At 47.5% G+C, this 26,181-nt stretch overlaps 1 long non-coding RNA gene across 1 annotated transcript; it reads right to left on the bottom strand.

Moving 5' to 3' along the window:
* Window positions 1-1,663: 1,663 nt before the first annotated feature.
* LOC149331102 (uncharacterized) lies at window positions 1,664-25,653 on the bottom strand. The gene is made up of 3 exons (XR_016285031.1): window positions 25,441-25,653; window positions 2,881-2,989; window positions 1,664-1,775 (listed from the first exon to the last, which is right to left on the bottom strand). It is a non-coding gene; the product is annotated as an uncharacterized LOC149331102 (long non-coding RNA).
* Window positions 25,654-26,181: the final 528 nt, after the last annotated feature.

Below are 26,181 nucleotides of genomic sequence, written 5' to 3'. Positions count from 1 at the left end.
GGTTCTGGCGCAAGATGAGAGCCAAGTTTGTCTCGCTCTCAGAGGAGTTGAGTGCTTTGGGTTATTGGAGTTTAACGTGCCAAAGCGACTCAGGCTATGAGGGACGCCGTAGTGAAGGGCTCCGGAAATTTCGACCACCTGGGGTTCTTTAATGTGCACTGACATATCACGGAAGAGAAGAGTGGGGAAGAAATATTTTGGTTTTGAATGTATGGGTAGTGATAAAGATGGGGAGGTTGCTGCCGAGATAATCTGCTAAGACACCCTGTGGCTTAACCAAGACGTGCGGGCTTGCATATGTAAGCAAGGTCACCGAGGGCCCGCATGTAACACGTGCCGATTCTTGCGGGTGTGTTTAGGTTTGTGTCGGTGTACTGTTGATAACTGGTAAGGTTTAAGGAGTGAGGATGGCTGTGTGATGTGTGGGTGCTGTCACCGAATAACATTTAAATGGGTTATGACTGCGTTTTTCAGACTCATTTTGTTCGCTATGACTCTCGGAACAACTGGGAATGAGGTCATTTGGTGCAACGAGTAATTTGTAATTGAATTTTTAAAACTTGTGCTGTACCGTGTGGTAGTCAGGTAAGACTAACGCACTTGCGATTCATGACGCCGTGAACCAACGCTCACGTGCTTTCTCTCAACTGAACGAGTGAACTGCGCACTCCTCGTAACGAGCGTAGGGGAGTGGGTGGCTCGCTGTTCGGGATAGGAGTGCTGAGGGTAAAGGGGGGGGGAGTGACGGCAGGGGGACAAAGGCAACAGAGGTCCGTGTCCTTCCCTTTTCTGTCTACTGCCGATCTCGGCGGCTTAACTGTAATGTGTCAAGGTGATTTTGCATCGGTTTTCCACCAGACGGCGGCGCTTTCGGGGGAGGGGCTTAGAGTCAACTTCAAATTGCAATTTTTAGCTAAAATGCCCATGTAGAGCCCTGCTTCTTTTTTTAAGTATGCATAACAACGGTCGTGGCTAGAACGCCACGATTTGTTGGGAGATCATAAATGACCCCTTTAATGTACAGGTTGCTTGTTCCTGCGTAACTGCGTTTGGTGTGGAATTCTTCTGTCTGAATGTATTGTTCGACTCCTTGGTGAGTGGTATATGGTGTACGTCACGGTGGAGATGAGCCTGTTGGTTGTGAATGGCCTCTTGGGGGGGGGGGTTACGCTTTCTGGACGACGTATACCTTCGTGCGTGTCCTACTGACATGCACTGACGGATGACTATGTGAGCAGCCTATCCGTCAAGCTCACCAAGACAGCACAGGCATAACTGTGTGTGCCCACCCTCCGCCATTCCTAGAAAAGCTTTTCCCGCCAAAAAAATAAAACGGTTGAAAGTAATCGCTCGTTCTGTTTGTCGTCTCTCTGCTTCAGGCCTTCCTGTCAAGGTTATCGCTTCACTTCAAGAATCACACACAAGCATGATTGCTCTCTCAGTATACCAAAAACAGGTTTCCTTGTGATACTTCATAAATATCACGGCTGCAACACCGCTGTCGCTGTATGCATGAGGAGCACATACTATAGACATATAAAAAAACTGCGCTTTCCGCAGTCCTGTTGCTACTCGCCCCACTGTCAGAGTTTGTGCTTCGTCTACAGACCATTCAGTAAACTGTGCTGCATTCTTGCGCGGCCTGAAATGAATGATGTGCTCACCGTGTGCTTGTCTTCGGTAAGCTCTGCCATCCGAAGCTGCACTTGGAGCTACGTGGAGAACACGTCCAGCACCTCCAGGCATCCAACGCCGCGCTCGTAAACAGTCGTGTCCTGTGCAAATTCGTTACGGGGGCTTCAAACAGCAGCCCTGATGTCACACTTTTCCAGAGCACATGGTTAGCGCGGTGCGAGCAACGGCGAGCCCCTACTGCAGCTGCGTCGGCGCGTCTTTCCAGTAATGCAAGTTTGGATAGCTTCGTGGCTTGTATACTATAAGTAGCACTTGAGAGAAAACGCTCGTTCTGTCGTCGTCTCTCTGCCCCAGGTAGTTTTGTGAAAATTAGTCATTCCATTGCAAAAATCACACTGAAGAGCTTGATTGGTCCATCATTAATACACCAAAAATGGTTGCCTTGTGAAAGTTCATAAACATATGGTTACAACACAAGTGTGACAGTACGGGGAGCGCATACTAAACGCATCCAAGAAAAGATGTCAGGGTTTTAACTTGGTTAAACCTACTAGTGCGAAAGCTCTAGTTTTTGCCTATACCAAGTATTCTTTGGTCCCAATAGGCTAAGGTCAAATTTCGGGTGTGGCCCGGGTCATACTTTGGAAATGCCTCAATTCAAATTTGGAGGTCGCCATCGTGTTTGGCTTGGTCAATTATGGTTGGACATAGATTTTGGTACAAAGTTGAGTGAAACCGTGGGCAGGGTGTGTGCCTCATGTAGGGCATTTTTGGTCAAAGAGAAATACGCTCTGTTTAGCGTTTGACCTTTCGCCACATCCGTGCGCAGTGCGCATTTGTAAGGAGGGGTACATAAGGCGCGCTTCCCCATAGAACAGGCGCAGACACTCGCCATAGAAGGAGAAGAAAAAGCAACAGTCGGACGGCGCAGAAACACCCTGGCCAATCCCCCGCCATGGGTATGTGCCATTAAGCCTGAGGACATCGTCATCATCATCAACACCGATCCAGAAGTGGTAGCTTGGGAGTTGGCTGAAAAGCAGCGAGAGCTTTTCGCTTTGAGATATCCAGGCTTAACCTTAGCTAAGCCACAGCCAAATTTTTTAGTCGGTGTTTCGCACTAAAATTTCACTCTACGCTGTCCTGCTTTTACTCGTCCGACTGTACGTGCTCGTGCTTCGTCTACAGACCGTATAGCTGTGGGTGCGGCATTCTCGCGCGGGCTGAAATGAGTGAGCTGCTCACCGTGTGCCTGTCCTCGGCGACGGTGAGCTCTGTGCCGTCCGAAGCCGCACTTGGAGAACGCGTCCAGCACCTTCAGTCATCCAACGCCGCTTTTGCGTACAGTCGTGACCTGCGCACGTTCATTAGGGGGGCTTGACACAGCAGCCTCTTGGCAGCCATGACGTCACACTTTTTCACAGCACGCGGTTAGCCCGGTGTCACCTACGGCGCGCCCCTGCTGCAGCTGCATCGATGCGTCCTTCAAGTAGCGGAAGCACGGATAGCACAGTCACCTGGTGTACTATATGGTACCTGGCCACTTCAATCTGCTGCATTGCAATATGTAGTTTTGTGACCGGCGAAACAGGACGCAGGGGGTATTTGCTCGGATAAAAATTGTTGCAAAAGTTAATTAGAGTGTGCCTCCACCGTGTAACACATCGTGTGTGGCGCTGACGAGCTGTGATACCCTTTCGAAAGGATAGCAATCTCTAGAGGACATGGGTCAGTGCGGCACAGCTATCTCGATCGACATAAGACACTTCCCGAAAACGACTTTCTTTGCTCGGACCATTTCGTCAACGTCGGCTGCAGGACAAGTTTCACACTGTTGAGGACCCTCGGAAAACATCATTGAAACGAGAGCACTTCAAACCTGATGCTGGGCCTTCCAATTTCTCAAGAATATTCGACTAGTTGTACGCTTCGGAAGAACAGATGGAAAGAAGTGCATGCTATTTCATCCATTAGTGGGGCACAAGCGAAAGCCCCGTGAACCAGCGTTGATTCCTCTCCCGCAGGGGACACTGCAGTGGCCGATCATTTATCATTGGACACGTCTCGGAATCCTCTCAATGTCCATCAAACTTGGCTAGCAGCCTACTTCCTTGATAGCATATTTTTTGCATACCATGCTAATGAAACTAAATAGGACGACCATGTGTCAGATGACTTCGCAACTCTTTGGCCACCGTGCACGATCACATATGTTCCATTAGCTAAATACGCAACATACCCCGGCTAAATATACATGTATGCTGTGAGGGCCTACTTTTGCGACAGTTTTGCGTTGGATGCAGTGCTTTAAATGCCCACAACGTGCTTTCGACGATTGACGCCTCTCGCGGCGATTGTTTTTAGCAGGATCACCACCTTGAAAAAGCGTTGGCGTATTCTGCTCGAGCTGAGAAAGGTAAATCCCAAATTTTTCTCCGTGTAAGCATGCCATGTGCAAATTCTATTTATTTTAAGCTGGAAGACAGGTTTGGAAGCGGCACCCGGCTTATTTCTCCTGGGCTGGCGGGGTTTGTAATCGCCTCTATGCAGGTGGCGGGAGTGAATCGCCATTCGATGTTGCAAGCGTTCTTGAAAGGAAAAAAAAAATCAAGTCACAAAATCACAAATCAATCTAGCGCTTGCGGGTCGATGGTCATGTCATTATGTATTGAAAAAAAAACAACAGATAGCCCTAGAAAAAATTACTGGCTGTGCTCCAGGAAGAAGGGTATCAAAGCGCTGAGGGGAAGTCGTCTTAGTTAACTCCTGCGATGCTTGCTCAAAACGAGGCTCAACAAGCGTTGAAAATCAGTGACGGCGTCAAGGGTACGCGACGGGCAGCGGCAAAAACAGTCACGCAGGCACCATGCCTACGTAAAAATTAATTCTCCGCTCCTCCCCAGTAAAAAATTTTCTGCCCGCGTTCCCAGTTAAGTATTATTAAGGAGAATATTTTTTACCTATTTGAGGACTTAAAAGCGTCGCAGTCCTGCTATCACGGAAATAGTTAGATAACGTGATCACATCAACGGAGCAGGACGCTGCTGATTGGTTTATGATTTGGTTTTATGGGGTTCAACGTCCCAAAGCGACTCAGGCTATGGGGGATGCCGTAGTGAAGGGCTCCGGAAATTGCGACCACCTGGGGTTCTTTAGCGTGCACTGACATCGCACAGCACACAGGCCTCTAGAATTTCGCCTCCATCGAAATTCAGCCGCCGCGGCCGGGATCGAACCCGCGTCATTCGGGCCAGCAGCTGAGCGCCGTAACCACTGAGCCACCGCGGTGGGGCAGGACGCTGCTGAGTACGCTCAGCATTTTGTGTGCAGTAAAATTTGTTCAAAGTGCTTACATTATACTGGTACTATAATTTGGGGAACACTACTGAGTACGCGCTGTATTTGGTCTGCATAGTAATATTTGTTCATTGTGTCTAGAATACATTGCCACTATAATTTGGCTAAGATGTGTTGCCATAAAGGCTGCGACAGCAGTTCCAAGAATGTGGAGCTCTCGATCTAGAGTCGGCATATTTACTCTACGCAGGAGTACACTGGCTTCAGGACCCCTACCCCGCCTGCTGCCTGGATCCCGGACAACACGACTGCTGACTATGATCCTCAGTGGAACATGGTTGACGAAGAGAAAGTGGAAAACCTGCTGGAGCATCTGGCGTTGCTGGTCTGAAAGCCCCGTGGCTGGACGGTTCCGGAGGCTATTCCCTACATCGCGGAAATTCCAAGCTGCACAGGATGCGTCGAAGAATTCACTGCACAGCTAACTGACAGGGAAGGTTTGTTTATGTTTACTGAGGACTACCTAACAAATGTCATGGGTATGAGCTTAGGGATGGCTCTCAAGGTATGCAATGTGGTGAGGTCACTGATAGAAAACCCGGCATAGGTTTCGCGACTAGTTTAACATCATCTGCATGAAGACATGACCACCGACCTTATGGAGCAGGACATCAGCAATACTTCATGTGTGACCCATGGAGACTGGGATGCAGCAGGACATCAGCATGCCTTCATGTCTAATCTCGGAGATTGGAGGGCTACAAAATTCTCACCATTTGCACTGTGTCAGCGTTGCGCCTTGAGTGAATGTGTCTCATGCAGCGTGTCAGCTCTCGCTCCACCATTTTCGCCAAAATGAACAGGTTTGTTTTGCATTTGTCTCCTTTCTGGCACTGCTCGTCGATATTGGCTAGAATACCCATTCCCAGAGGAACTGGAACTCAGTCACCAGCTGCCATATCTGATAACGAAGCAGTGTTGGGAATAACGCAGGGTTACTGGCAATGGGTGCTTGGTACTAGGTCGCTGGATACTGGGAGGTAAGTGCAGCATTTATGAAACATCGAGGTCTGTGCTCATTAAAGAGACAGTATATTAATTACTGACTGAAACACGTGTCATGAGATTATATTCGAAAAAAAAGTACCATGATGTAAGAGTGGAGCAGTGCCATATCGGAGGAAACAAAAATATATAATTTTAATTTGGCATTGAAAAACGCCTAAGAGCGATGAAGCCTTTCCATTATTGGTGTACCCACCACGTGACCGTATCTCCGAGATGTGCACTGTTTGGAGCGGTAACCACGGTCTTCTAGAACGTCAGTGTCCACACGACGGACCGGAGCACGGGAGAAAAGGTCACGTGAGTGATGTGCCGAGTGCGACAACACACCGAGGGAAGGAAAATTCTAGGAACTGCTGTCCTCTTCGCTCATCTCGCGCTGCCCTCTATTCGCGAGCAAACTCAGCGTAAGGGGGCACTGTGATGTCTGGCGGCTCACAACAACGTGACAGCCCGTTGAAAAGGGGTGTGAACGTGGACGTGATCATCGTCATCATAAATATATTGCTACACTGGGCAAGATGATGTATTTGCAAAGGTCCGTACGTGGTCTGTGGATGTGTCCATGCATATAACTGGTCGCTTTGAAAATGTATTGCTGTTCCTGGCTTGCGATGAAATTCGCGCTGGTTTGTGGAAAGCGGTCACGTTTTTGACGGTGAGCGCTTAATTCTGACGTGCTCTAGAATCGCCATGGGCACTGAAGCCGAAGTTGTGACATTATTTGCGGGACAGATCCGCATATGAGATAGCGGTCTGACTGAGAGATGCATTTACGGAGTCAACAGTAGAGTAACCAAGGTGTTCCAGCTGTGTCCCCAAGAGATGGAAGTACGTCAGGACGGTGTTCATTCATTCCCACAGATAAGGACCTCGGTGATTTTGCCATGAATGAGCATGAAAGCCAAGGCGCCGCGCTCGCCAGATGTTCTCTCACTCTTCGCGCTCTCTTATGTGCCGCGTTGTTGCCGCTAAATTTTTCGTTGCAATTAGCAGTAGAAAAAATTCTTCGAGTCGAATGCTAATTATGCTCTCAGTAGCGAATATGAAGCTACCTTTGGCGAAAAGGACAGCAAATAATTCAGGGGCACTTTGACTGTCTAAAGCATAGTGTCGAACCGGAACCGAACCTGAACCCGAAACAGGAACAGAACCCGAATTTTCACCCGAAACCGTAGCTGAACCGAACCCAAAGCCTTGCCATTACTGGTGTACCCACCACGTGATCGTATCTCCATGAAGGTGGGTCCAGACGTGCGGACCGAATCGCGGATGGTACGCGCGCGTCAGCGCGGTTATCGTGACACGTGCATCCGGGAGTCGGTCTGAACGTCGGGCATTCACACGAACGCAGCGGACAATCCGCGCATACTCTCGCCCACAGCGGGCTTGCGCTGTTAGCGTGGCTTCGAAAACTCAGCTGCCGAGAGTTTAAACATGAACGCCGAACGAAAACGTCGTCTCGCCGCACTGGTTGTCGCCATTAAAGCGTCTGAGGGCGAGAAGGAAGCTTTCGCGTCTGAAACGGTTATGTTGGACAAAGTCAAGGTTGGAAAAACAGTGTTTGGCCATGCAGGACCTGCTGTACGAGGACCTACTTGAATGCGACCCGGAGAGTACAAACGCTTGCTGCGGCTTAGTCCAGAGCAGTTTTACCAGATACTGGCTCACAGAGCTCCTTCTCTCCATATTCACTCAAATAAGCAGAAACAACAAAGCTAAGCGGGTATTTACGCACACGCTCAAATACACAGTACGACGCAGTGAGAGAAATACGAAAAGGAGGACACACAATGCTGCACTCGAGCTGCAAATGCGGCGAAAAGCGCGCCAAAACGAAAGGCGCCAGCACGGAGCAAAGCCGACTTCATTCAGGATAGCTAGCCAGACGAGCGCACCTAGAAGCAAAAACAATCCCGGTCCGCCGACAAGCCCTCGGACTGAAAAAGGCTCTGGCCTTTTTCATTCGGTCCGCGGTCCGGGCCCAGAAAAGTGCACGCCGCCGGCTCAAGGTCGCTCAGAGCAGGGACGTTCACGTTACGTGGCACGCGGACAGCGCTGACGCGCCCGGACCATCCGCGATCCGGTCCGCTCGTGTGCGGATGCTGCGGATGCAGAGGGAGTTGGAACTGGTCCAGAACGTCAGGGCGATGCAGGAGCAATACGTCTACGCCGATCCCGGAGCTTCGAATGCGGAGCGAGTGGAAAGGATTGTCCGACAGAGCCACCCCACGTTTGCTCTGTATTTGCGGAAGAAGTCACTGCGGCGACTTGAACGAGCTAGCTGTGGCAGCGCGTCGGGTAGAAGCCGAAATCTCGGCAGCCTGCGCCGCCGCTCTACGCGCTCTATCACACCAAAAGAGTCCTAGATTTTTCGTGCAGGACTAACGCATTTAAAAATTCCTTTCCTTGCGCACTATTTGCGATTGGAATTGTTATCCGCCGATACGGTCAACTGTACAACGGTTTCGTGATTCCTCTGCGCCCTTGTGCCTCCCCCCATCAAAATGCATTCATGTTGTAAACAGTATCTTGTGTCTTTGTTCTGATTTATCATTCAACGTCCTGTATCTAATTGTTTGCTGTTTCTGAATTTGTTGATTTGTATTGTCCACTCCTGCCTAAGTCCTGTATCTTAGGCCTGTAAAATAAGTAAAAAAATTGTTACCAGCACTTCTGACAGATACTCTCGGCTTGTATGCTGACACGCGAGTTTACGGCTACTTTTTCGGTTTGTCAAGCAAGAGAAGCGGTATTTTCCGTAAAATAATATTTATATTGCATTTGAACGACATTTCCGAGATAACTCATTAGCAGTGTTTATACTCGGGTAAGATTTTTGAATGCCTTGGTAGCGTTACCGTCATCGTGGCTTTTGTGAAATTAAGTGATTTAACTAAGTGATCTAACAGTCCTTGAATTTACGGTGCCTCACCATAATTAAAATGTGCTGTAAATGCGAAGCAAAAAAAAAAAAGACATGCGTGTAGCCTTTGGCAAATTTACAAATATGTGTAATTCTTTAGGTGCTTGGCTCAAATAGTACTTTGCACCTTTCTTTACAGAAGTCTTTTTGCAGCAATGCTGTCAGCTGCTTACTGCTGCATTTCACACCATCCGGTCATGTGGTGATATTGGTGTTTTTTGAGACTGAGATCTTCTAGAAGGGATTGTATATATTTGAGCTGTTTGGCAAGTGGTGGCACCAAAATTAATGTGTACAGTTAATAAATCTCACAGAAGGGTCCAGGGATCTAGAAGCAGCTGCAGTTAGTGAAAAAAATGGTTCTAGGAAAAAGCTAAAATACTAATTGACCAAGATGATTGGCCTACAATCAAAGAAACTGCTTGGATTTAACGTGGTGTTAGAGTGAAGGCCTTATGATGGTCAAGGCATTTCCAATTGTTGCCCATGCTTGGCCTTCCTTAGAATGGCCAATGGTTGGCCTGTCACCACATCTAAACACAAACTTTGATTGGTGTCCAGCATTTCTCCAGTTATGGAAGCGTTGGCCACTGATGATTTGCCCTGCTGAAAAAAGTTGTACGATGCAATAAGCTCATAGAGTTCGTCACACAAATATCATAATTATCATACAAATCATAGAAAATTATCATACAAATGTTATACATTTCTGTAAAGTCGTGCAATCATCAAAAAGATGTCACAGAATATTATACGAATTGTGTAATATTTTATGAGGAAGCCTCTATGAGGTTATTGCATCATAGATTTTTTTCAGCAGGGTGAAACCGCAGTTTCCAGCGCGGTGCACACAGCTACCGTTGCAACATTCCGAGCTGCTTTTCTTCTCTTTTGTCGATTTTCTGACGGGGATCCTGTCTGAGGCAAAGTGTTCGAAGGACTGAAGGGGCAATAAATGAAACGTGCTTTGTCTTGCTGCAACCTATACTTTCATTTCAGTGTCAGAGTTAGGTTTGGGGTTTGGAATAACGGAATAAAGTTTTTTCTTTACAAATTAGGACTTTTTCAAATGTTTATAGTTTCCCTCTTTGCGCGCAATCTGGCAGTCCATTCTTTTTGGTATGCAAGCCCTCGAGCAGCTGCTGGAAGACCCTATGAACCCAGCAACGGAAGAAGCAACAGTGCCTGCATTCGTGTAATAGTGTTTCCCTCTTGGCATGTGCACAAATAAATAGAAGTATGCGCTGCATATTGTCGTTGTCTTGATTAGTATACCAAAGCATTTCCCGCTGCCCAAGGCTGCAGGGCAGTAATACGTCAACTGTAAGTATTCAAGTTCCACTATTTCCCGATTCAGACAGTACAGCTGTAACGGAGGGTGCTTTGTTAAGCACGCATAGCTCGTAGTGACGCTTTGTACTTTCAGTTACTCTTTGTAGCAGGCAACGTCTTTTTCTGCGAGAATGTCTCCGAACGTAGCACCACACTGACACCTGATGATGAAATAAAACTCATTGGTTAATAGACTGCAAACAACAGAAATTGAAAAATGAGAAAAGAACTTCCTACTGCTGGCTGGAGACTGAGAAAGAAACTTCAGTAGCGTTTGTAATTTACTAAGACGACCATGTTCAGGAAATTAATAGAAGATGCCATTCATAGAATTCCTCATCAACGCATGTTGCGCTTACCAATAACAGAGCGCCTGTTGCGCATAAAACGTAGCATATTTTGCATTACGTCCGTGGACATCAGCTGGCTAGTTTCTGACTCCGTGCACTAGTATACGTTGTTTGTGCTTTCTACGTGACGTAGGGTGCCTATTTATATTCCTTTTCGTCGCGATTTAAACATCCACGGTTGTTCTCTGTGCGAACGGAGCGACCAACGAATGCCACGACGCCAATGCCGGAACTTGCTTTCAATTTCCCAATACAAGTTTTAGCGCTCGGTAAGTCCTTTTAATGCGTTATGCTCGCTTCAGCAGTTTTGGTCCAGCACGTCTACGTTGACGCACCTGTAGGGCATCTAGGGTTTTTTTTTCCAGAAACCCATAGCACCAAAGGCATTATAGTGGGGCTACAGGAAACAAAAAAAAAGAGTGCAGCTTCACAAGAGTGACAAGAAAGCATTATTTCATGTAACCCACAACACATCTTGAACGCACCTCTGCCATACAAGTTTCTATGCTTTCTGTAACATTGAAAGCGATCTGACTATACTTAATCAGCAACTTCACTACCTAACCATTATCCCGTGACCAGATTAACGGACGGCCTAACCATATCAACGAATACACCAATTTCATAAACCTTTTTTTTTAATGCATCGGAAATTAATTTTGAGAAAAGAAATCACCGCTTCATTATGCTGACTTTCACATGACCGGTGCGACCTGGCTTTTATTACCGTGGTACACGTATTTCTTGCCGTTTATGAAGCATCGTGCGTGAGATTGACTTCTTCGACACTGATTTTCGCGAAACTCCCTACACTTTATTTTTCCTTGCGTACCCCTTCCCAAAAATCCTCTTAAATGCTAACTTTGCTTTCTTTTTGTTAATTAGCAATCCTTAAAATCTGCTTCTCAGCGTAGGAAGCGAAAATATTAATCGAAGGACGATCTCTGCAAGATCTGGGGCGGTATTACGGAACTGTCAAATCAAAAACTTGTCAAAAACGCGTCAAAAACTCGTCAAAAAGCCCCGCCGTAGCCGCGCTCCTATTGGTCGGCCGTGGCCGGCGGCCATGTTGCTTTCTTGCGTCATGGGTGGCTGTCGTTTACGTCACGGACATGACAGAAGTGGTGACGTTGCACACCTAATTATGCAGGCGCATTTTGACGATTCTTTTTGACGGCTTCGAGGCGGTCAAAATTGGACCGTTCCGTTTTTGACAGAAAATGGCGGCGGCAGCAGCGACGTCGTATGTGGCTGAGGCGGCTGCGGCGACGCGAGCAACGGCGAAGGAGGGCGCACGAAGACGCGTTTGACTTGCCGGACGAGCTGTTCCGACGCCTTTTTCGACTGGAGAGGCAGACTGCGGTGTGGCTATGCGACGAACTCGCCGATGAGTTTGGAGGTTTGCGTGCGAATGCGCTGTCGGTGCAGCGGCGGGTGCTGTGTGCACAGCGGTTATTTGCGACCGGCGGCTTTCATGCAAGCTTCGGCAGCCGACGACACCTCTGTGCCACAGCTACATACAAATAAAACATGCTTATGCTGGCAAAGAACTTTATTTTCACCTGCAAATCGCACTTCGTGGCCGTCTTCTGTTTACCGGTCGAGGAAAAATAAACAGACGACCACACATCACATACAACGCTTCACGCTTTGACACTTTTGTCATCGATCGTAAGAGCCGAACAACACAGACCTTAACAAGTTGGCTTCGTCGATTTTTCCGCACTTAGAACAACCGCACAGTACCTTGACTTTCGTCGCCACGTAAGAAAACAGTATCAAGGCGTGGAACAGCTGTTCACGCGAAAAGCGGCTTGTTGACGTTTTACCGCCGTCTGCGCACCCCCGCGGCAGCAAAAGTTGCCCACCAGGAAATTTAATAGCCTAACTTCTTGCGCTTCTTGTTTTTCTTAATATTTTTTAGCTTTAAACATCATTTTTTGGCAAAATAAAATAATAATTATTTTTATCGCTGCGCATTTCTTTACTCTTATAGCAAAAATTTAGCAGACGGTCCCTCGTCGTGCAGGCAAACGCTTCCGGGGCGCCGCTCTGCTGTAATTGGCTGATTCCTCGTTGCGTCAATTTTGCGTCAGGCGTCGACGTCACATCGTTTCGTCATTTTGACGTCACTGTCAATAACTTTTGACAGGTTTTTGACAAAGTTCCGTAATACGGGCCCTGGACTTGTCCAACCTACGAGCACTTTCATTTTTACCGATTCAACACACGTTTGATTTACACGTATAACTGCGACAGATATAACGAACGCTCGGCTATTAAGGCGAAAGCCTTTAATGCCCCATACTGTTGTTAGCAGACGCGTCGGCAGCCGTGTCGACAGACGCGTCGGCAGGAATGTCGACAGACGCGTCGGCAGATTCGTCCGCCTTTCGGCGTCACTGCTTAATAGGCTCAAGGTTCCAGCATTAATAAAGGCGCATCTAGTGAATGCATGGGCTTTATAAATAAAATAAAAGGCGTAAAGTCAAGGAAAGGAAAATAAAAACTAAAAATAAGATGTGAAAATAAAAATAAAAAACAATAAAATTAAGAATAGGAGCAAAAAATAAATAAAAAACAAGATATGAAAAATAAAAAAGTAAATAAAAACAAACAGTGGCCAGGAAACGCTTTTGCCTTGCAGCACTTTAGTGAGCCAAAGTGCCCCCTGATTTTTTCTGCATAATGCACTGAGCTAGAAGTGTTTGCCTAGTGCATCTGCTTGGTGCCGAAATGTACCGCCAGCAGTGATAACAAGAGGTAATGTACGTGCACTATGCCCTCGAAGTGCTTTTAGTGTACAGTACACTTTATGCGTATCTGCGTAAGAATTTACACAGGAGAGAAACGACTGCTAACTTTCCCGCTTGGATACATCGAGTACGCTTGCATTTGCTTTAGCTCGCTTAAAGTAGAATTATAGCGAAACTTTTACAACGAATTATTTTCGTTCTCACGAGCTCTTCTGCAGTGTGCATCCTGCCCTGCTCTACGTTTGCTTTGTATTTCAACTGGTGTCTTTGAGATGGATTTCTGTGCAGCGCCTATAATACGCAGTGCGACCAAGAATTGAAATTCATCTATACCTAGTTATGAAATTGATGAAGATGACAATGGAGCATCTTTCGATCTGCAATCCGTTCTTTAAACTTACTAGGATTATTTACCTTCGGGTTTATATTTTATGTGCATTTTAGAGATATGGGAAAGAAGTCACTTCTATAGAGATTATCTACAACAGCCCTCACAGTAGCTGCCAATAGCAAGGTCCATCGCAGCGCGTTAGCTGTGTGCTGCATTAAAGCATGTTGGTTCTCTTCTATAGAATATGCATGACCCAGATAACAATATGAATTTTTGACTAGCGCAACTCGAGAATCGGTTCTAATACCTCCCCACAATGGGTGGTGTGCGTGAATATCGCCGACCAACAGGAACGGCTCCGGAAGCTGGTAAATGAGTTTTTCAAGTTAGTCAATGGAAAGTTGATGATGTGGTGGTATGTATAGGCAACATACGGTTATTACTCTACTACATGTTAGTGCTCGTATTGCCACTGCCTCTAAATCTGAGAGGCAATTGAATTCTGAAAAACAACAGCAACGACACCTGATGAGGAGGTACTTCCTTGCCAGTCCTTCCGGTACACTACATATTTCTCCAGAAAGTTTCGTTGAGTTTACCGTAGGCAAACTATGTTTGGTTGATACTGCGCGAGTATTTCGATGCCAACCAGCTTCTTTGTAGCCGTCGGCAGTTCCAGTGCATAATGCTTTCGACAGCCATAGTTGTAAGCGAGGACGCGAAAACTAGCCGGAGTTATTCACATATAGCCGCATTTATTATCCTGCTAAATTGACAGATGTCTTCGGTTTGAGACGGTCTTGGAAAATCCGCCTCTATTTGGGGGACTCCTTCAGCGTCTCCGACGCTGAGAAGCCTGGTATTACCTCCACTGGAGACGCGGAAGCAGATGTGGATTCGTCAAGAGGGAGAGACTCTCTCTCGCGTGCCTGTATTTTCTCAGAGCTCTGTGAAAAGTTGACCTCTGGGACAGGGAATGTTGGCGATGGTGTATTGCGTGCCCAGACGGCGCCCGCCTCTGCACGCTGCGTCAGCGTAGGATCTTCCGGAGAGAAGCTAGAGCTTCGTCCGGGCTTCAGAAAACGTTCTTTTCTGTAACCTTTATCTGGATTACTTTTTTTTTCTCTTTCTGGAACGCCTGACGTGTTCGTGAATGCGCAGCGTGTGTCCTGTGACAGTTGGGACATTCTGCTTGACCGGCACTGCAGTTATCAGTCAGGCGCTCATGGGCACCGCTCTTCGCATTGATGAGATTTCCACGGCATGTTTTGGATCCGTGTCCGTACTCTTCGTAGTTGAAAAATCTCCTCGGGTTTGGGATATAGGGACAGATTTTACAGTGGATGATTCCGATTGCACAGTATCTGGTAGACGGCACCGTTAAGGCGATATCGGATGCCTCTTCCTCGTTTCGCCTCATAGTGATGCGGCGAAGGGCAATCGCACCTTGAAGCATTTCAGGAGATCAGACCGCATTCTGATATACCACCTTGTACAGTGTTTAGATTCCGTTTGAGGGGTGACTGTCACCAGATGGTCAAGCTTTTGCTTGAGAGGATGTCAGAGTTCCTGCCATCCTGAGAGAAGTTCCTGCGAAACTTCAACCAGAAGGTCATCGGATGAAAGTGTTTTTGCTTTGTAAATTTTTCCTATCATTCTCTCAAGGGTTCTAGCAATAACAAAAACAGACACTGCAGGAACTTTGTCGTTATCTACTAGGGAGTGAGAATAACCGCATTTACAATGATTGCACCGGTATTGATAAAAACACTTATCTAAAGCAGCCGTATTACATTTCAGAGAGACTAGACAACACGAAAAAGATGAAGAGTTATCAATGCCGCATTAATGTATTTAAGTATTCGTTTTTCCTACCCCAATTCTGGACTGGAATAAGCTTCCGATTGATGTGGTTTGTTCACCTGGTTTCCAAAGTGCTGTTGAAATGATAACCTGATGTATTTCTTCCAGGTCTCATGCGTTTACCAGCGCTTTGCCGATGTGTTACCATTCATACTACTTGTGAACTCCTTTAGTCTTCTCTTAGTATGCTGTGTTATCCTTGCTGACATGTTTCCCAATATCTTCTGTGCATGTGTTATTGTATGTAGTAATATCCCCCCATAATGCCTCATGGGCGCTGTAGGTACTTGCAATAAATAATTAAAAAATATCAGGAAACGAGGAAAGTAGTCACAGTGCGGTCGATTTCTAGTGGAGCCTTCTACGGTGCAGTTGCTTTTCAGGAATTCATCAGGCTTTTTGGAGGAAGAGGAACTCATGCGATATAGGTATGCTGACGGTTCCTGAAATGTCGCCTGTGTTGCCCATTCTTATTTACAGAAAGGTCCCGGAGCCCCTGACTCGTAAACAGACGGGGAGCCCGTCGGCCGGAACTTGACCATGGCTCCAACCGCCGCCGTTCATGGTTTCTAACATACACCTTAAAAACTATCGCCACGGTGCGGATGACAGCTTCCGTATAAGGGGGCTAAGGGTCCGTGGTGGCACCAAGCACCATCACCTTGAGACTCAAGGTGGCGTTGCGGTGATGGGAGCGAGATGCTAAAGCCCCGTGCACGTTAAAGAACAACAAACAAACAAAATAATGTATGAATGAGGCAAGATGAACAACTAGATGGGAACTTTCACTCGTAAAAGCGATTGGAAGCGGCAGCATAAAATACCGAGGAAGTAATTTGTGAGGGTAATGAAACAGAACGAAGTTATTCAAATTTAACTTGATTATGACCAAATGTTTCGGAGAATCCCCCAAGGTGGAGTAGATTTGTAATAAGGGAGTAATTACTCATTGAGGTCCAAGCTTGCCGTCCTGGTTAGCTCAATTGGTAGAGCGACTGCTCCGGTGTAGCGGTGGTCCTGGGTTCGTACCCCGGACCAGGACGAATTTTTCTTTAACTACGAAGTTCCTGAGAAAGCTGTATAGCTTTCCTTTGTAGCCGTACGGCTGCGCTCGGGTGGACGTCAATGAGTAATTACTCCCTTATTAACTTGATTATGTTAGCTTATGTCGATTATATAAGCTGGATGATTGTCCTCTGCCGTTGGCGCATCTTCCTGACTGCCTTCAGGCTCGCCTAGCTCATTTCTGTCTCAAAACCTGCTTTGTACGAACTATTCAAAGCTATCCTCAACTTCCGATTGGGAAGATATAGATTTGGGCACCTCTGTTTTTTTCCACATCCATGCCGGTATCCCGAATTGGGTCTAAAAATTACAACGAGAAAGCCAAAGGAATGTTCAACACTCTAGCAAGGGAACAGCGGTTTGAAATTGGTGGCGAGGTGCTGGAAGTAGTAAGGGAATACGTCTACTTAGGGCAGGTAGTGACCGCAGATCGGGATCGTGAGAGGGAAATAACTAGAAGAATAAGAATGGGACAGAGCGCATATGGCAGGTTCTCTGTGGTCATGAATGGCAGTTTACAAATATCCCTCAAAAGAAAAGTATACAACACTTGTATCTTACCGGCACTCACCTACGGGGCAGAAACGCGGAGGCTAGCGAAAAGGGTTCAGTTCAAGTTAATGACAACGCAGTGAGCTACGGAAAGAATAATTATAGTGTAACGTTAAGAGGCCGGAAGTGGGCAGAGAGGGTGAGGGGATAAATGCGGGTTAATAACATTCTAGTCGAAATCGAGAGGAAGAAATGGGCTTGGGCAGGGCATGTTACGCAAATGAAAGATAATCGCTGGTCCCTAAAGGTAACGGAGCGGATTCTAAGAGACGGCAAGCGTAGCAGTGGACGCAGTAAGTTAGTGGGCGGATCAGATAAATAAGTTAGCGGGGATACGGTGGCCGTAGCTGGCAAAGGACAGGGTTAACTGTAGAGACATAGCAGAGGCATTTGTCCTGAAGTGGGCGTAGTCAGGCTGATGATGATGATGATGATGCCGGTAGCACGCCTGAACGATATTCTTTCTCGTGACGCCTCACTTATCTAACTCGGCCACTCTGAAGACCCAGTACTTTCTCCTCTGCCTGCACTGCCCCGGAGATCATAGAGCCAACGATCCATAAAAACCATAAGCAGACTGAATGAATCTATATACAACGCATCAAAATGCGCAACCAGCACCAGACTCCACTTTATTGCAGCACACCCAGCAACGCAACGCCACCCGATTACCATCTAGAATAGCCATCGCAAACAGCGAAGACGCCGCAGTCTCAGAAGCACAGGACAAGCAGCCTAACGCACCACTGTCGTAGCCAATGGCATCGGCAAATGCTGCTGACATCCTGCAACGATGTGCCTCGAGTAAAGGCCCTGTGCGCAGCCTAGCATCTAGAAAAACTGACACAGCTACGCCGACTGGTAAGCCAAGCACTCCTTCTTCGATGTTACAACCACACACTACTACTACCATTTACGCAGCTCCACAATATCAACAACATATCCAACACATACTGTCAATGCTAGAATCTGATATGAACAAAACAGAGATCCCGTTAACGTGCTTTGAAAAGACTGAACAGACTTCACCGCCTGACTGACACTGCAAAGAAACTTGACTCAGCCAACGAACGCAACGAAACACGCCAGAGCATGTTTGAACGCCTTCTCCCAAATAAAAACTTTAGCTGTGAAAACATGGCGTACATTTCTCAGTCGCAAAAGAGGCAAGGAGAACACCTAGGAAACACGAAACATTTTCCGCACAAGCTCATACCGCTATAATGCTGGCACGCAGGACGTATTTCTCATACCACAAAGCACGCTTCTGCAGCCAAAGACAGCACAGACACAGGCACTTTTCGCAACAGACATAAAAAAGACCCTCGATAATGTTACACATGATCTCATACTCAAGTCCGTTCAAGACACACGATGCGGCCCCAACATGTACAATTACATACGCAGTTTTCTCAAAGGTAGGGTAGCCCTTTTCAAGGCAGCGCCGTCTCTCTCTCCTCCCCAGTCAAGATTACCCGTGGACCACCTCAAGGATCCATTATATCTCCAACCCTCATTAATATATGCCTGAGAGCTCTATCCACGATCTGAAACCGTCATCCCACATTCTACGCCGTTACCTTGTGGAACGAATCCGGATGTCCAGGGGACGTTGAAACGACCCTCCAGGAAAGCATACACACCATAGTGGATCACTTCCACGTAACCGGATTCAAACCACCGCCCTGTTACAACTCACCCTACTCGGCAGACAGGTACCAAAGGTGACAGCGTGTAGAATACTCGGACTCCTAATACACGATTACGACAATACAAACTGCAACCATGTACAATTTCAAAAAAGTTTTCCTATTCGTACCGCACAGTGCGTGAGCCACATGACTGAAGGAGCACGAAACATTAACAACAACGGTTCATGGGGTTTAACGTCCCAAAGCGACTAAGGCTATGAGAGACGCCGTAGTGGAGGGCTCCGGAAATTTCGACCACCTGGGGTCACGGAAAACAAACCATACGGTGCGGTTGATGCAGCGCCCAAACGCACTTCTTCGAACTACTTCTTATGAAACGATACTCGAGCAATGAACTTCACGGGATGAGAACGCAAGACAGTTGAAGCCAGGACTACTGCGCTGCGAACGGAAATTCAGTGACCGCGAGTGGCATCATGCCTATGCAGCTCCAGGCTAATCACTGGTTATCAGGAAGTGAAAGCCGCGGTCATTGTCTCACGCCTCGATGGACACCTCAACCACGCCGTAGGGGAAGGTGGGAGTGAAAAAAGTAAATTAGCTGTGGTTTAACTACTGCTCAACCTAGTTAGAGAGTGAAAGCTCTAGTGTATCGAGTAACTAGAAGCGGCTTGGCGTCAGTAACGCTGAGAACGTTCCGGACAACTACCAGCACGGGAGCTCGTCGAAGAGGCTGCGTCTTCGTTCCCTTCCACGTCAGCGCCGTCTGCGGCGAGATCAGTCCCGGTAGGCACCTTTTCAACGCGCAGAGTGGCGTTATGCTAGGTCACGTGACTTGCACTCTGTTATAGGGTATATGACGTCATCCATTCACCTATTGTTATTCTTACATTTTGCTAAATTTTTCAAAGTCAAGCAGAAGGTCACATCGTGTTTAGCACTTGTAGTTATCCACTGCTATAGAAACATATCAACTCATTAATTGTTGCAATTAAATTGTATAATTAATGTTAATTAGGCAAAACTTCATCTTTACAATGATGCATTACATGTGGACATTGTTTACTCCAATGTATTGTCATTACTATACTATGACGTCATCATGGTCAACCACAGTAACTAGTACACGCCTAGATGCAATAAGACGCGATCCTGCGGCGCTACTCCGCGGCCAAGCGCGGAGCTCGGCGCTGCGACCACCTGTTTCCAGACGCATATCCGTTGTCTAGGCACGCCGTTACTAACCGCCTGCTACTCCTCTCGAGGCTCCGGCACCGTTAAGCTTTTGTTATAAAAGACTGCCGAGATCTCACACACCTTATCCGACGGATCCTTAGCAAAAAAGTGTACGACGCCATAGCGTAGTGTGTTAGGCTTTCCACTCTGAGCAGTTTGACACGTTTAAACGCAGGGCAGTCTCCCATGCCTCTCAGGTGGGTGTGGGGGAAGGTGAGGATTCTGAGCACATGGCCACACCATGTCAAAGCTATCGTATATCTCCCCACAGTGCGGGCAGCGCCCATCTATGTACGGATCAAAGTGTTTGGCGATGGCAGAACAGAGAAGAGTTCCTGTCTGCACTGCAGGTGCCGTGGAGTTCGCTCCTCCGCTTTGCTCAGCCCCTTGGCAGGTGTTGGGTAGAGACGGTGGCTGTCGCAGTAATGAATTAAGATTTCGCGGGACCGCAGAAGCGGTTTATGAGCTACTCAGCCAGGAGAGCTAGAATGAGGAGCCCGGTGTGTGATCGCTCTGGCGGCCGCATCAGCGGCCTCAATGCCTCGTAGACCCTGGTGGCCAGGAGCCCAGATTACATTTGAACAAGTTGGATCGGCGAGAGCCCGTCTTACAATTTGGGAGGCAAGAGGTGATATGTCCACTGCAAGGTAGCGTTCACAGGCCCGGCGAATGTCTGTGCTAACCGTTCTCGATTTTGGATCGGTGGCAGCGAGAGCTATTGCTATTTCCTCCGCTCGCGTTGAATTCGGGGCCCTAAACGATAGGCCATCGACATTCACTCCCCGGGGGACTACGACAGCCGTGCAGAATCCCGCGGCCGACGGCCCTGTGATGTCTGCGTAGTAGACGCCCTGTTTAGATCCATATTGCCTCTCAAGCGTGCGAACCCGGGCTTGTAGTCTGCCTTTATGTGAAGTCATGTCCATGTTACGCGTGAGCGGAGCGACACAGAGCATATGGCGCCACAGCATCGGCCTCTTTTGATGACGTCGACAATGCTGTCTCATGCCTTTAGTGCCAACTTCAATGTACACACTGTCGAGGCACAAGTGGATACTGTCCTCATTAGGGTCCACGGTAACGTGAAAGTTATCACCCTTAACATTAACCGCTAAGTCGGAATCGCGTAAAGGCCACGGCCACGAGATGCGAGGTGATGAACGCGTCCCTGTTAGCGAGGTAATGGACGTTAAATTTTTCCTTTCCGTTCTTTTGAAAAACAAAAAAGTGTATAAAAGTAGACGAGCCATGTGAATGAGCCCGGAATGCAAAAATGAGAAGGTAATGAAATAGCGCTCCGATGATCTGTGCTGCAGCGGCTACGTGGATGTTCACGGTCGCTAGAAATCATTACAGCGCCGGGCAGCATCGCCCTGGCCACTGTGTTCACTCGCGCAAAGCGCCGTAGCGCGGCGGCCGCAAGACATGGACGCAGCGGGCAAAGCGAACGCCGCACTAGGTGTTCACCAGTGTTGTAGGCGTTACCGAAAAAAAGTAACTAAATGCGTTACTCGTTACACTAACAAAAAAAGAACGCGTTACCGCCCTACGTTACCTACAGAAAAAGGTAACGCATTTCCGTTACCGTTACCGAAAAAAGGATCGCACGTTACTTTGCCGTTACTCCATGGCCATAAATTTTAATCAGTGGTTCCTCGCTGTAAGAACTCAAGATAACAATTTTATAAAGCTCATACTTCATATAATTCCAACTTCACAAAGAAAACATAGCTGAACTGAACAAATTTACAGTAATTCTGGTGTGCTTCTGCTTACGAAATTACGCGGAAATTGTGTAGCAATAACGAAATGCTTAAATGTCATAGTTCAGAAAAATATATTTGCGCACATAAACAATTTTTTTTTTACTTGAACCTGCATAATTATTGCAAAAATGCTGAGTGTTTGCGTCAAGGTGTTCAAGGTCAGCTTCGCTCGCAAAACTTAGCCGCAGTTGCAGATAGAAACAAATGGTTGACTGCAATCCCCTTTTCTGTGCTGTATCATTGTACTCTTTCTATGGCTCTCTTGGGGCCAACTTGAAGTGAACTGGCGACATTCATGAGTTTGCTCACAAGAGGGAACTGCTTCCACCAAGAATGCGAGAGTGTCGCCTGGGAACGATACATTTTGGTTGAAAAACAAGCTTACGCAGAAACTCACTTAAAGATTTCTCCAAATGGTTCATTGGTGGCTTGGCATGCGTCCACTCTTTAGAGAGTTGTGTGTGTGGGTGGTTTGGGGGTGAATACAAGTGGGTGACTGCGTGTTCGTGCTTTCTTTTTTAGTTGATTGCGTCGTCAAGGGCAGGTGTTTTCTGGCATGCATGCGAGCCGCAACAAGGGTCGTCGAGAGCACCGGTAGATTTTGTTTATTTGCACCATCATTTTCGGCGTTTTTTTTTTTGAAAAAGAGGCGGAGGGGAACAATTGAAATAAAAAGTAACTAGTAACGTGACACGAAAATTGAAAGCAATGTGCGCGAAAGTAAACGACGAAGACAATGCCGAGAAAGAGGTGTCATGTGGCGTCAAACATGAGACAAAGTTCGTGGAATGCCGCGAAGGTGTTGTGTATAAGATACCGCTATCATGCGGGCAAACGTACGTTGGCCAGACCAGTAGGTGCCTCAATGAGAGGCTCAGAGAACTGCAGTCTTGTCAACTCACCGGGAAATCTGGCAGCGCATTGCGCCAGATGCAAAAATTGCACACCTCACTTTAAGCAGACAGCAATACTGCTCGGTTCAAGAGAGAAGCTAATCAGGGAACTTTGGGAAGCATACTGCATACAACCAGGAAAAGAAGGGCCATGTGTAAGCGCGCCTTCTATCGAGCTCTCAAATCAGGAAAAAGAACTTTTGGAAAAATAAAAACAAACAGCTAAGTCAGAAAGATAATGCATGTTTTTTACTGCTGGACAGGACGTTAAAAGATATCTTGCCATGACGATGTGATCACGGATTTGTTTTTGTTTTTGTTTTTGTCTTGACAATGCCTATATATACATGCACTCAGAAATAAACTTGCAGTTGATAGTTTGCGCACATCTGTTCTGTGTCGTCCCTGATTGTGTCCCAGTTCCTTCGTAAGCGCAACAATGCACGAGAATAACAACCACCAACTAGCCCAATTTGAAACTCTCCTAACGTGACACGTCACGTTACCGAAAAATGTTAACGTAAGTACGTTGCCCGTTACAGGTCCGAAATGGCAACGAGTACGTTACTAAGTTACCGAAAAAAGTAACGCGTTACCGGTAACGCCGTTACTTGTAACGCGTTACCGGTAACGCCGTTACTTGTAACGCGTTACCGACAACACTGGTGTTCACTGGTTACCGCTGACCACCCGAGGGCGAGCGGCATCGATTTCTCGCCCTCTATCCTCGGCGCAAGCGAGCGGCAGTATCCGCCGGAGCTGCTTGTGGCCCATTCAGAGCGGCCTGAAACATCCTTAAGTCCGTTCACTTGGACTGCATACGACCCGCATACCTTACGGCACGGTTCGGGTGTCCACCGAGATGTGAGAAAAGCACTGCGCCATTTCCTTTCCCGAAAAGCGAACCAACCAAGCGCATGCCACTGCATGGTCGCGACGCCGAATGCACGCGCCGAACACAATGTTGTACACAGTCTGAAGATGATTGCTCGAGGCCTAATCTAAAGTACTCTAACGCGGTTCAATATCGCAGGAAGACTGACCAATACGCGGGAGCTTAGCTAGACGCTGGACCATCACCCCACGGTCCGCACTATCCTGCAGCGCCATTTTTACTGAAGAGCTTAAGTGAACATGAAAGCAGAAAAAATTTGGAGCAGTTTGGCCTAAACGACAGCGAACCCTCATGTTTCGTTATACTGTACAGCCGACGCCGATGAATATCCAGCAGGAAAGGTGCGCTTCTAAGCCGAGTAGTGGACACCCTGGCATTCCAGGAAAACCAGAAATTCGGGTAGACGAAGGCGAGATTCCTCCTTGCCCAAGAAAGATTTGGATTGCACGAGCGATCCATACTGCGTGGCAAGGAAGCAAACCCGTTGGGGTGTGCATTTTTGACAAAGGCTCTACACCTTCGCGAACAGTCCCGAAAAAAGCGTAATCACCTGCGAAGAACTGCGATACCTTGCCAGCCTCCTGGTTTCTTCTGGCGGGTGCATGAAAGGCGTGGCAGAATGACAACGCAAAGGCCGCACGTTGGCAGCGATGAATAGGAATGCCGAGGGTGAAGATAAACGCCACTAAGCTTCTCTGTAATCTTATGATTCCCAACAGCGTTGGCAGTCCATCGCATCTACGATAACATGCATGAATGCAGTTCTGCTTCTTGAGGCGACCGAACTCAAAAGGAATAAAAAAAAATTACGAGTCCAAAAATCTTTTCTAACGCGACGATTCAATGCCACCTTGCGCGACATAGGATACGGTCATGTGTGCAATCGCCAAACTCTTGGAAATTTCACGACAAGGACTTAACTGGGACAACGTCGCGAAGGCTCTCTGCGTGCGCATACTAATTATTGGATGATAATTGCGATGCGTGCTCAGTGGCGTGCACTTAGAATGAAACATCAGATTTAGGCAGGTAGTCAGCAGTAACATCAGTACGCTCAAGTCTCGGCGAAACAAAGACCCTGCTTCTCAACATATGCGCGCTATTGCGAGCGATATGCAAGAGTGAGTAACAGAACGCATGCAGATGCGACTCAAGCGAGCGCCGGTGGTTGAACTTAAAATTGAAGGCTTCTTCGATGTGGATGAAAATGGCTTTCGAAAACACAATCTTTTCTTCCTCAGTACCGGATAACAAAATGACTTCTTCACACAGTTAAAGCCTGTTTCACATGCATGCAAGCGAAAACGCTTGCGATTTCTGTCCCCGAAGCAGAAAAACGTGTTTCGAGCGGCCGCGACAGCTACAGGGGCCAATGTGACGATGTTCCGAGAAGTACGAAAGTTTTCGCGGCGTCGCGCCACTCATTCGCTTGAAACATCCTTAACCTTCCCGGTGTTAACACCGGCAAGAACAGTGCTTCTAAATTGAAAACCTGCAGTACTCGCTGAGTGAAGAACTACGGCGCTTACTTCCATCCGTGCTTTCTAGAAGAGGCGAGCCGTGATCGCGTCAAGGCCTGAGTTTCACTTCTACATCGGCCACAGCCACGCGACCACCCTCAGCGGTATATGACTGTATCTGTCACTTTCTTTCACCAGTGCTTCTGCGATTTGGGCAACAAATCTCACGGAGTAAATATAGGTCGTTACGGGTTCTTCGCGTGAGCACTAAAAGCACTTTCTACGCTAATAAAATTCTCGATTGTTGCAAGACTCGCGTATTCAGCAATGCCAATTACAGAACTGACCAGATGCCATCGCACTTACCACTCTTGCTGCTGAGGTTGAAGCTTTGGGGAAGGCTTAGTTCACGCAAACCGATCGTGTTCACACATTGAAGATATCACGCCAACAACACCGCACTTCGAAGACAAGCCGGCACTGGCACGTTGGCAAGAGTTCTTTCTTCCGCCGCAGAACAGAATATCCACCGTGAATGGCGACGGTCAGGCGAACAGCTCACACGAACACGACGTTGTCAGGCGCCGGTGGTAGCTGAAGCTTCAGAATTTTTCAAGCCATAACTTGACAGAAATGACAAACAGGGGCTGGGGTCACATTACGACGAGATGCATAAAGGGCGCATTAGTCCAATAATTAATGCCAGTTTCGAACTACGTCACAAGTAATTAACGAAATGACATCCGAACACCGCTGTAACGGCGAACCGCCGCCTTGTCTCGGCCAGGTAGGCTTAGGCCTACTCTCGCTAATTCTCGTCCGCCGGGCGGGAACAAGCGGGAGGCCTGATAGCAGAGTTGATAGCGCGTGCTGCAGCTGAGGCCGCAGCGACTCTTTTGTTTTCGTGTTTTTTAGTTTTAAGACTGCACTGTTTTATCTCGGTTTGAAGCTCACGTTCAGTCGCGCTCGACTGCTTTGCTTTTTAGCAGACGGGAGCATACCAGTGCCACGTAACCTTTCTGTCGCGATTGGAAAGACGGCAACAGAGCATGCTTGGCTGTCGCCGAAACTGCTAGTCCGCTTGACTGGGGATTCCGTAGCGTTACC

The sequence above is a fragment of the Amblyomma mixtum genome, chromosome 8 (genome assembly GCF_055824585.1).
Source record: "Amblyomma mixtum isolate Tamu chromosome 8, ASM5582458v1, whole genome shotgun sequence".
In the NCBI taxonomy this organism is placed as follows: domain Eukaryota; kingdom Metazoa; phylum Arthropoda; class Arachnida; order Ixodida; family Ixodidae; genus Amblyomma; species Amblyomma mixtum.
This window is presented reverse-complemented; position numbering and strand designations above follow the sequence as displayed.